The sequence below is a fragment of the Ambystoma mexicanum genome, chromosome 6p (genome assembly GCF_040938575.1).
Source record: "Ambystoma mexicanum isolate Mex_15411 chromosome 6p, UKY_AmexF1_1, whole genome shotgun sequence".
In the NCBI taxonomy this organism is placed as follows: domain Eukaryota; kingdom Metazoa; phylum Chordata; class Amphibia; order Caudata; family Ambystomatidae; genus Ambystoma; species Ambystoma mexicanum.
This window is the reverse complement of record NC_090935.1, coordinates 440,689,585-440,702,755: the sequence shown is the minus strand read 5'-3', so window position 1 is coordinate 440,702,755 and position 13,171 is coordinate 440,689,585.

The following is a 13,171-nucleotide window of genomic DNA, read 5'->3' as shown; positions in this document are numbered from 1 at the left end:
TCAAGCTAATGCAAGCTAAGGGTGTTGTTCACTATCATGTGTGTTATTCAGCCGGGTGACAGTTTAGCCCAATTCCTTTTACTTCACATATTGGGGGCTGCCTCAACTGGACATGCTGGAGAGGAGGCAATTGCCCTGCTACTGTGATCATTCCCCCAGATCAAATTAAGTGATAGTGCGGCATGGTCACTATCTGGCTTAGGGATAACCTCGAATGATTTTAAATGTACCCAACTGCATGCTCTCATTATAAACAAACATATAATGCATATACTTTCAGAGCTCCTAAAAGTAATATTTCCTGGAACATTAGGCAGGACTCTGCCATTAACCATTCTTAGCCCTAATTCCAAAAGGAACTTGTTAAATTTAAGGCCTAATGTGTCCCCTGTGTGTCTTGCAAAATAGTCCTTGGTACTTATTTGTTAATAATTAGCCTATGAGGCTGACAGTCAGGCAAATTAAAAAAGGCATTTGAAATGTCATGCCTCTGTTAATTAGCCTGCAAAGCTGAGTCTGATATACTAATTAGAAAAGGCAATCAGATTAATAAATACTCAAAAATAAAATACCTAACTGCAGAGGGGTGCTTGCTAGGTTGCTTGCTCCCCGCTGGTGCTCCTCCTCACTTAGATCTGCCAGGTGGTATATTGTTGGGGAAAGATGTTTGGTTTTGTTTCCCTTTCCCAGGCTCCTGCATGTGGGTGGGGCACCACTGGCATTATTTCCTCCTCCCCAGCCTCTGAGAATTGAACCTCCTCCTGTCAATGCTCAGAGGCAGAAACCGAGACCTGACCCCTCCCTCAGATCACCACCCCCTTCTCCTATCACTTGCACATACTGATGTGAGGCCTACAAAGTCTGGCCCCACCCCAGACTGTATGAGGGACAGGACAGAGGGCTGAGTCTTCAGAAAAGGATGCTGTTCAGGTGGTTCTTTCTTAACACCCCCAGGCATTATTTTCAGCTGGGTTTAATTGGCTTTTTTATTGCTGGGATGACCCTCAGTGCGCATATCCAGCTGGGATGGCTCATTAGAGTGCTCTCCAATGCACATGCAGTGCAACTCCACCATGTCCATGAGTGAGAGTGACAGGATTTAGCTGTTACTCATGGACATGGTGGGGGAGTGGCATTATTGGGGGCTACTGCCCCTCCCACCTCCATGGCCAGACGCAGTCCTGAATCCACAGGGTCCACAAGAACAGAGTTTGTGAGGAAGCTCAAGATCACCAGAAAAAATATGTTTTTCAGAACTGCATTCGGCACATTTGATGTTTACTGTATGAGGCTTTATCGAGCAGTCTATCTCTCTTGCTCTTTCTCTCTTTCACTCCCCCTCTTTTCCCCTCAGTCTCTCACGCGCATGCTCTTCTCTCTCCTTCTCCCACTCCCATCCCCGTCTCTCTCTCTCTCTCTCTCTCTCTCTCTCTCTCTCTCTCTCTCTCTCTCTCTCTCTCTTTCTTTCTTTCTTTTTCACTCTGCTCTCCCTCTCTATCTCTTTCCTTCTCCCTCTCCCACCTCCCTCGCTTTATATCTTTCTCCCTCCCCTCTCATACAACCACATGAAAGCTAATATAAATATCATTTCCTTCTGCGGAAACACATGCATACTTGCTGAATTAGTCAATGGAAAGCAGGAGAAAGTGGAACTTTGAGGTTACTGATGCAGTGCAGGTTCATGCACAGGAAGACATTGAAAGTCGTCCCATGAAAAACAAGCTAGGGAGTGCTGAAAGCAGTAGGGGCCAACAGCACATGTATCAGCTGGCTCTGTTGCCCCCACACCCCTCAAAGGTGGAGTACCGGGGCATGTTTCTCTTTTTCCCTCCCATAAATATGTCTTTAATGCTGATGGTTGCAAGAGTTACAAGATCACTGTAGCCCATATTTCTTCTAGAATCCCTCAGAGTCCCCATAGACAGCACCATGCAATGAGAATGTGCTCTGGGTCATGGCGTGTAAGATGACCACCTCAGAATGATGCTTCAGTACACTACAGTACAGTAGTATCGTGTACTTCAAACCAGTTTATCTGAAGCCAAAAAGAGTGGGGGAAGTTGTTAACCGATACTGTATGTAGTGTTGTTGTAAAGAGAGAATTGTGGGATTTGTTGGGGATGTGCATGGAGTGATGTAAATAGGAAAACATGCTGTATCCAGAGAGTTTAATGACATTGGGCCTCATTACGACCCAGGCGGTAAGTTAGTGCCTGGGCCGTGACTTTACCACCATGGCGTAAACTACGTTTACGCCATGGTGGTTGGCGGACTTACCGCCCCATTCCGAGGTCGGCGGGGCGGTAAGTCCCCAATCCCCATTTACCCTTCCCCATTCCCATTTTTGCCCCATAGGGCATAATGGGAGTGGGGAAGGCGTTAATTACGCCACCGTAAATTACGGTGGCGTAATTAACTCCATGGTCCCTTAGCGCCATGGATTTTAACACCTGCTAAAAGCAGGTGTTAAAAGCGCCATGGCGCTAAGGGACCTCGTAGTTGGCGGTAAGGGGTCGGCGCAGCTAACGCTGGCGTTAACCCCTTACCGCCAGGGTCGTAATGAGGCCCATTGACACAATGGTTCATGGATACAGGGTTAGCAATTTTTTGAATAGGGTATATAGTTGTAACTCTGGAGAATGGGCAGTCGGAAGTGACAGTCTTTGGTCTGTTTGGCTAGATGGTACACTGCACGTTCGCAGGCCCACTCCTCTAGTGCTTTCACTCCAGCACGGGATGGAGGGTCACGCTGGTCGCACTGATGACAGCCATAAGGGGTAGCAAAGTAGAAGTGAAACAGTACTAGAGTGCTACCTTGAAGTCGTTAATTAGTGCTGTTCTCTATTATACAAGTGTTATTTCAGTGAGGAGTGCTGTGAGCACGTCATATTCTGGGTAGGTCCTGTGTTCTTATGTGCATCCCTGACGTGGGCCCCAGTTTGGTACTTGTGTGGCACTAGTTCAGGTGTTGGTGGATGATTTGACCCCACACTGCCTTATTTTGTCCTCCCACCTGTCTGCTGGTGGTTTTCTTGATAAATGTTCAGTTGAGCGATTTGGGCGATTTGGGCTTGCTCCTAGTTAATTTGGCCGTTTCGCTTTACATATTGGTGGTGAGGCGGTTTTCTTGCTGTATTGCTCACAGACCCTTTCGGATTTTTCTACCCTTAAGCTGTTGAACGGATTTTATATATACATTGTCGGGGTATATTACCTGTCTGGTTGTAATTGTAACACTCTGTGTGCCCGTCACCAGAGCTAATGCCAGTAAATGACATCCATGCACTCATCTGATTTACTCCCCCCACTTGCACCAACTAAGTTATCTGGCCTAGAAGCAACAAAAGGGATCTTTCATGAAGGTTATAAATCTGGGAACCTGCATATAGCTTAATGTATCCAAACTGTAGCATTCTACATATAAGTGCTTAATTGATTTAATTACAAGCTCACCACATAGTCTACAACGTCTCTTGGATCTCAGTATTTTCCTTTGAGCTCTCACAATTTTCAAAGTATTCATGTCATTGAATTTGATGGCCATATACCTACATGCTGTGGCACTATGTGGGTACACTTCAATTTATGCCAGTGGGGTATGTTTGACATAGAATTTATACAAATTGTCTGTCGTTAAATACATACTCATACCACACTTGACATGCAAGTTATCCAATCGCCCAAGGCAATAGTTATTTTGTCCATCCAACATACTATATGCATTTAGGCTGTGCAAGGCATAGTAAAGTAACTCAACTAGCATCAACAGATGGGATAACATACTCAAACCTTTACCTAATCCGGTCTGATTCACTGGAATGATTCGATGGTTATTATTCCATTCAAACGTTGAATTAGCAACACTCTTGCAAACACCTTTACTGGTATACTCAGCATGGCCAGCATCCTATGGATCATTTCTGCATCTTTTTTGTACACCGGTAGTATAATTGCATCCTTCGATGATTGAGGGACTTTAACAGTGTTACTAATGGCAATATGTAGCAAATGCATTGTCTTGGCCCAGAGCATTGGCTCCAATTTTAACAAGGCATTGCAGGACTGGTCGGGACTGCCAGCTTGCAAGGAATTCAGATTTGTTGTTATTCCGATCAATGCTTCAATCATGATATTACACTCCCATTTGTCCGTCAGGTAATGTGTGTTCTGCGAGGTATCCCTATTATCACCTAGAGTGACCGCTATGCAGGGCGCCCAATCAGTGCCTGCCACTCCATTAATTAAGACAGAAGTGCTGGTTCTGATTAACGGTCCTTCAAAAATCTCTGTCGTCCCTGGCCTGTGCACTATTTACCAACTCCAATCATACATTCTTATTTTGTTCCTTAAAATGTCTGCTTTTTAAAATAGAGTTTCCGATCTCTTATGGCTTTACCCAATACACTGCTGTTCCCCTTGTCCTCCCCACCTGCCTGGTTCTGCAACATAGTTGTAATATTTTTCCTAAGGTTTTTTTTTTCTTGTTGAACACTTTGCTCATAACGATGCCTCTGTTTTTTTCCTCATGGTGTATTGGCTATTATTTCTACCTATCTTTGGACGAGTTTGTACAATCTTCCTAAAATTTTCTATACATAATTCCTTAAAACTTTTCAATAGAGTCAACATCCAGTGTGATCTGGGACAACTCAATCGCCTCAAACAATTGCAATCAAAACAACTAATTCTGTGTTAGGTAGTTACCTCATTCGCACAAGGCAAATTATCCATATTCCGACTGATCCTATTAATTCCTGCATTCGCATGCCCTACCACGACAGGCAATATTGCTCCTTTTTTAAATTTGTAAGAGTATAGAGAGGCAAATGATCACTTTCAGTGCGTACACCAATCCCCATGTCAATAATTATTGGAAGTGCTGCTTTATTCACTAACATGTCATCTATTGTGGACACATTTTTACTTCCTATGCGTGTGTATCCCCCATGCACATCTCCAGGATAGCAGCTTTCAGCTTTATTATATAATTTCAACAGGGTAGCCCATGCCAGACCGCTTTTATCATATGATTTACTTTCAATGGGAGATTAACCCATATTGAGCGTGTCATTCCTCAAATCAGGAGAAATAATCGCATTGAGATCCCCTTCCAGAATTACAGGTTCTAGCAGATCCACATTATTTAACACTTCATCCATAGTACATATGTTCTTAACATGCTGTTCCTGATCCGGTGGATGATAAATTTGAATGACCACCAAACCTGTGTGTCCTAACATATTTTCTTTCCATATTGCCTACAAGGACATGATCCATGCTTTGCAAATTTCTCTTAATAGACCAATATCTGTTCACAGAGATATGCAGACCTCCCTTATGTATGCCTTTCTGTCCTTAAATAGCACCTGCATTAATTGATGTTCTATCATCAAATATCAAGGGTTTGACCATCGATGTTTTCTTGTAACATTATTAATATGTATAGGTGACAATATTCACTTAAGCCACCTTCATCCCAGATATGCGCTAAATCTCTGGTGTTACAAGAACAACAAATTGTGATTTCATCCAGGATTCTGTTTAAAATATGACTTGAATGCCACTGGCAACCAGTGCCAATAACCTTCACTGCAGCATTACTTTCATCATTGTTGTCATCATTGTCAGACATTGAGGTTGTCACATTCCTTATTCTACTGGCCCATCTCAGTGACCTTTTAATCAAATTGTCTACATTGTATTACTCTCCCTCATATGTTCCTTTATTTTCGGTATTATTACCCTCATGCACTCACATCCTCTCCTCTCTTATGCAAATCAGCCTCATGCTCCATCAGATACTTCAATAGTTCAATAGTTCAGTTCACCAGAATAAATACCACATTGGAAGATGGCTGATCCGAACCTTCAACCTGGTCAACTAGTTGAATATCATCCTCTGAGATCATCCTTAGCAATATTGAGGTTTTGATAATTTTCATGATTATATTTCGATTTATCTTGTGGTGTTGACTAAACCTTTCATACAAAATGAATCCCCGATGCTTCATACCCCTATATGTCTAGTTTATTTACGGTGTCCTGTCCACAGTATATCCTTCTGTGAGGGCATTGTTTGCCTCCGGTCGGAATACCAGTTGGAAACCTTTAGTAAGGTATGTATGTCCCTCATCCTGCCACAGCTTCTTCTTCTGATGTCTCTCTTACTAATACGTTTATTCCTTTCCTTACCGTTAAGTATGATCTAATATCTTTCTCTGTAACTAATCCTTTACGAGGACTACATCCTGCATTTTCATCTATCACAAAAACACTCTCATCATTTGTATTGCCTCATTTTTCCTCGTACTCTTCTTTTTTTCACCCTCCTTCACTCTAACCATGCTTACCCTATGCTCTTCTATAGATGTTGTATTCACCAATACGATGTTTCACCTGTCTTTAACAATCATAGCTGCAAGAAATCGAGCCGAGGGTACTATTATCTGTTTATCTTTTTGTCCTGCATTTTTATATCCTTATCAATTACTCTACATTTGTTGGTTTTTTTTAGGTGTATTTGTACTTTCCGTTTCCTTGATTGCATATTAGGTATGTCCTCACCCAGCTCCTCAGCCACAACTTGTGAATCATTGGCCATGTGACTTTCTTCTAAGCAAGAGCTATTCTATACTATCACATCCATATGACAATTGTTGTCAGCATCCTCAAGTGCTGATGGTAGTTGTGGTCCCAAATAGGTCTCTTGCCAGCAAATTTGCAGCAGTCTCCAGCAAACAAAAACACAAGCACTGCTTCAGCACCTGTGTGTTCTATTTATGTGAGGGCTCAAAGGGCTCTCTGCACCACAGGCACCCTCAAGTGCTGATTGTAGTTGTGGTCCCATCTAGGTATCTTGCCAGCAAGTTCGCAGCAGTCTACAGCAAACAAAAACTCAAACACTGCTTCAGCGCTGGTGCGTTCTGTGTATGTCAGGGCTCAAAGGGCTGTAAGCCCTATAAGCACCCTCAAGTGATGATGGCAGTTGCGGTCCCAGGTAGGTCTCTCACCAGCAAATTCGCAGCAGGTTCCAGCAAATGAAAACACAATAAATGCTGTTATCACTGATGTAGAGAAGCAGGTAGGGAATGAACATAATGAGGTCCTCAGAAACAAGGTACTGGCCTGGCTGCGCCAGAGGACTGGGCCTGGGATTATAAGGCCTCAAAGGTTCTATGGAGGATCGAATGAGATAATTGGTGCTCTCAGAGCATCAGGGACTGTGTACTCTTGGGATGTGTTGGCAAAAACCTTCTATTCTTTTTTAGCATCTGTAAAGACTTTCCTAAGGGTTCCTCTAATTTGAAATTGGTAGTGGTTCTCAAGTAGGACCTCCAGCACTGTGTGGAATGCCTATTCCTGCATCTTTTTATGCTTTTGTCTACAAAACTTTTTTTATTCTTTTTTTTGTTTGATCTGGCTTTGTTGGCTTTGGCTGCTAGGTTAACTGCTCTGAAATTGTTGTTTGTGTTTGTTTCTTGTCCGTTTTATGTTGCACTCTGAGGCCTTCGGGTGTGTGGGGCTTTATAAATATAAAAAATAAATAAACTTGATTAAAGTATTCTCAACACTGGACATAACATCTACATATGGCTACTTTTTTCTGGGATAAGATGTGGATCCTGTTCTAACAAGAATTCAAATGTAGTATTTGCTGATTTCTAAACCTGTTTCCTAATGTTATTCTATAAATACTAATGTTATACTTGATGTAATAATTTTCTGAATACTTGTTGAATAAAATGGTCTGATAACCATAATATGCTCATTCAAAATGTGTAAAAAATATATGGCTACTGTATTTACAGTGTGCAATTTCTCGTAAATGCCTCCTTGTACTGTACATTAAGCTTACATTCACCTTATCGCCTTCCAGAACATGCAAATGGACCAATATCCAGCATTCGAATTCTTGCCGATCCACATTTTCGGTCCCGGCACATTTGGCTTTTGAGTTGGAGGGTTCAGGAGAATGTTTAGAATTATGGGTCATCATTTGGCAGATTACAGAAACTTTACACTGGTGCAAGTGCAAAGTTGCACCGTATTAGCACTAGGGCAAAGTGTGCCCTAGTTTGGCCTGGTATAAAAAAGCATAAAAAAGTTCATGTTTTTCTTTAACTGGTGCAATGTATGCCCTAGTGCTTATACCATGAGAAATTGCACTTCAAATATGGACCCCAATGTTTTTTTAACTAGGGCAAAATGTGCCCTGACCTGCCTTGGCTGTGGAATTTAGGACACTGTTCTTACCTCTCTAATTGATCATTCTCCACCTTTTGGAACATGACCACCTCTGATTCAACCTAAATCCCTGTTTTGTCACTCAACGTTCTTGCCCCCCTACTGTTCACAATTTAAACCTCCCTCAGATATTCCTTCCTCCTCTTTGCAGACAACATGCGTAATGAAACGACTATTGCCCAACTGCAGTACAGGTGAAAGCAGTGGTGTCTTAAACCTTTCATTAATACCAGAACAACAGTGATCTGGACATACAGATAAACATTTCATTCAAATTAATTGTATACCTCCTTCGAATCTATTGGAAGCATTAGCTGAGGGGATACTATACTCTCTAGGGATGCATGAACCTTGTACAGAAGCACCTAAATAACAACAACATTGTGGTACCAAAATACAACGAGTGTCCCCACATAGTTATTATACAATATGAACACTTACTCAACCACGGACAAGTAATACAAATAAATCCTACCTCTGTAAAGCAAATACACAGCTGAAGGCAAAATTATATATATGTGCTGATCACTTTGGATTTAACTGATGGGAGACAGTAAAAACAAACAGACATTCAGAATTATTACTATAAAAATGTCTCTTAAGGTAGGCAATGGTGCCATACCTGTCCCTCAGTCCCAATATCATTTAAAGGCCAGGGGAAAGAAAGTAGACATTCTTTTAAGAGGCATCATGTTAATTTAGAATCTTAGTCTTTTGTAGTGCCTCAATGATGTCAAGTCAGTCTTCTTGGGACTTTTCCTAAAGCTTGTTTCGTGGTTCAATGATGGAAATGCAGGCAATTAAGTCGTGCTTTTGATGCAGTTACATGATCTCGAAGGTACGGGATCATTGGTGAATGGCATCCACTTTGCAGCTTGATTGAATCTCTGTGCAGCTCAGTGCTGCAAAGTGCAGGTCAGAGAAGAGGCAATGGGGTAGTTGGTTTGTGTCAGCGGCCTGGCAGTATGTCAATTTCAGGTTGGTTTGCTTGATGTGGCTTGAATCAGACAGTATGTTGTAATGTCTCCCGAGCATTATAATTACATGATATTCTTAACTTATGTTTGTTAAGAAATTGTTCAAGATATTGGTTTCACCAATCAATTGTTTTCATTTGTAAAATTGTTCTTTCTTGGTTTTCTGCAGTTTCAAAATATTTAATTGTTCATTGTTGTAAAGGGGGAGATATGTTGTAATGTCTCCCAAGCTTTCCATTCTTGGAACCTGAAAGGCTTTGGAGAGGGAGTTTCCAGGACGGTTATGGGGAGGCACTGTAGCTCTGACTGGGGACCGCAGGCCTGTGTTGAATAAACCGGCTTACCCCAACCTTGAATGAGTGGTGCTCCTTCACAGTACTCTTTATCTGCAACCAGCATTGTCATAGGCAGCACCTTTGTGATTGCCTGCTTTGGGTCCTTTCACCAGGGCCATTGAAGGAGCCCTGCCTACATGAAATACTTCAGAGCTGGTTGCAAGACCAACACAGTTCTGGGCATGGTCCCTGTGTATCAGAAGTCTAAAGTGGCAGGCAGATTTTCCACCCAGCAATCACTTCTCCTGCCCCCCAGCACTTGTTTTATTTTATTTTTTATTTTATTGCATTTATTTTACGCCCAAACCCAGAGGTACCACAGCATAGATTACAGAATACTTAGTCTTGGTCGTTACATTTACATCAATAAACAGTACGGTTTGCAGTTGCATTATGCATTACACTTATGACAATAACAGAGGCTTACAGGCAGATATAGTAGTTAGTGTTACACAAGGCAGGTAAAAGGGTCAGGAGCGTTGTGGGTCAATTAGCAGCTGTAGTTATTAGAAAACTGGATGAGGGTCAAGCATATGGTAAGTATGTGTCGAAAAGCCAGGTGTTAAGGAGTTATTTCTATTTGTTTAGTGAGGGTTCGTTAGTGATGTTGGCTGGGAGTGTGTTCCAGATTCTGGGGGCCGCTATAGGGAAGCTGGATCTGCCTGATCTAGCGTTCTTGAATCGTGAGATGAACAGATGTAGGTGGGCATTTGATCTAAGTGTTCTAGTGGTGCTTTTCTGGCTTAGGCTTTGGTTGAGGTAGCTAGGTGCAGTGCCTGAGGCACATTTATGAGTTAGGGTGAGAGTTTTGTGAATTATTCTTGCTTCGATGGGAAGCCAGTGTGCTTCTCTTCTATGTTGTGATATATGATCTCTTTTCTTTATGCCAATTGCTGCCCTTAGGGCTTTATTTTGGATTAGTTGCATTTTATTTAGGTTTTTCTCAGTAGCAGTATGTTACAATAATCTATTTTAGATAGTATAAGGGCTCTTGTGAGAGTAATACAGTTTTGTTGTGTAAGAAATGGTCTGCTTAGAGTGATACGTTTAGCCGTGTATGCTGAGGAGGAAGCAAGGGCGTTTATGTGTTTACTCATGGTGAGGTTGGAATCCAGATAGACTCCTAATGTTTTTACTTGTTTAGAGATAGTGATGGGGCTACCATCAATTTTTATTTCAGTGTATTGTGGAGAGAGCTTTGCTAGTTGGGTTGGAGAGCCTACAATAAGGATCTCCGTTTATTCTCCATTTAAGCAGAGGCTGTTTGCTGCCATCCAGTTCTGGATGATGGAGTACATTTTATTTACCTCACTGGTATCCTGTTCAAGGTTTCCTGATATGGGAATGAGAATTTGTGTATCGTCAGCAACATTTTTATAAATTACTCCCATTGCGTCTAATGCTGCAAAGAGTAGTTTAGTGTATGCATTATATAGTGTTGGGAGAGGCAAGATCCTGGAGGAACTCTGAGTGGGAGTGAGATAGGGTCTGCTTCTATGTTACCTATGGCAACTCTAGAAGTGCTGCCCGAGCATAATGAGTTAATCCAGGTAGTGGCATCCTTGGAAAAATGGAAATTTCTTGTGAGCATTTGGCAGAGTTTTTGATGGTCTACTAAATCACATGCCGCGGACAGGTCAACTAGTAGCAGTATGCATAGTTGACCTGATTCCCTGACCGCATCTATCTGATTTTTAAGATGCAGTAATGCTGTCTCAGTGCTATGGCCTGGGTGGAAGCCCAACTGTCTTTCTCCTAGCAAATGGTTATTTTCAAGGTGGGATTGTACTTGAAAATATGCGATTTTGTCTATGATTTTGAGAAGGAAGGGGACAGTTGTGATGGTTCAGTATTTGGTGGGGATGGAGGGATCTAGGGTGGGTTTTTTAAAGGAGTGTGGTGACACACGCTTTTTGATGTCAGGAGGGATGGTGTTGGAGTTAAAGGAAGCATTGACAAAGCTGATAATGGTGGTTGCTAGGGTGGGGGCACATTCCTTAACTAATTTAGAAGTGATAGAGAGTCTCCTTTACAAATAGATGGTTTTTATGAGGCCATAGTTTTTAGTACTTGCTCTGTGGTGACCATGGTGAAGTGGAATTCGGGAGTGTCCGAGTTGGTGTCTGCTGTGGGCAGGACAGCTGACATTACAGTGGTGGCTAGTATTTCTTTTTGTGAGTTGATTTTATTTTGCAGGGTTTTTGGAGGCCAGCACCTCCTGGATGTTGGTAGACCATTCTTTTTTAACTTTGGCTATGGGGGGATAAGGTTTTCTAATTCCTTGATGATGGCAAATAATTCTTCACTATTTGAAGAGGCATTAGTGATTCGTGTGTTTAAGGAATTTGCTTCCTGAATGTATAATTCATGCTTGTATAATTTAGAGATACACTGCACTTCATTTTTGGTGTCGCTGGTGTTTTTTTTCTGTAGAGGTGTTCTTGTGCTCTTTTCATTTTTCTGAATTCTCTAAGGTTATCGTTAAACCAGGTTTTGCTTCTTTTGGGTTTTGGTTGTTTAGGTTTGAGTGGGTTTATTTCATCTATGGATGTCTTTAGGCAGGTATGGTAGTGCAGAGAGATGGCCTCAGGATTAAAGTTGGCTTGTTGCTGCAAGTTGATTAGTTTAGTCAGTAGTGGTGTTAGGTTTTCTTGGGTTAATTTCCTTGAGTCACACATAAATATGGGTAGAGCGATGGTGGCACACGGGGAGGGGTCTTTTTGTATAATGATATTAAATCTGATGAACCAGTGATCAGTCCAAGTCATTTCTATGATGTTTTCTATAAGTATTGTGGAGTTTACTGTCAGGATCCAATCCTGGATCCGGCCTTTAGAATGTGTGGGAATGTGGACCATTTGTTTGAATTGCATTTCAAGGAAGGCATTGTGGAAGGCTGAGGCTTTGAGGTCGGTTTGGTCATTAAATCCTACGTTGATGTCTCCTAAGAGTATAAACATAGTAGTGGGTTTAAGTATAGGAGCGATGAGCAGAGGTAGTTCTAGTTGAGGATGGTTGGTGGAGCTGGGTGCTATGTATACTAAGAGAAAGTTGAACGTGGTTTTGGGGTTGGTGGTAACTTGAGGGTGAGAAGTTCATAGCCTGCTAAGCTTTCTGTGATGCATTCTCTAAACTGGAGGGAGGATTTAGCTATGATGGTGACTCCACCTCTGGTGGTCTCCTAACGATCTGATCTGAACAATGTATAATTGGGTGCTAGTGCTAGTGTGATTAGTGGGCCTGACACTGTGTGATGCCAGGTTTCAATTAGTGCTAGGAAGTCTAATTTATGTTCCTGAATGATGTCATGTATATCAGTGGCGTGAGCACCTAATAAATCTACCATTGAGTAGGGTGCCTCTTAATGATTCTGTAGCTGGCTGGGCACAACTAGTGGGAGTGATAGAGGTTGGCTGGAGTGGCAAGTAGTGAGTTTTCTGATGTTTATATTTGGTGTTGGTTTCCTGATGGTTATGTTGGGGTGTGGAGAGTGCCGGGTAGGTGGGACTAGGACTGGAGTGGGACCCATTTTCTTGGTTATTTGCTGTGTGTCTGTGGGCGAAGGTACAAGTGATGTTTTTGGTGGTGCGGGCAGATAATCTTGATTTTCTGGCA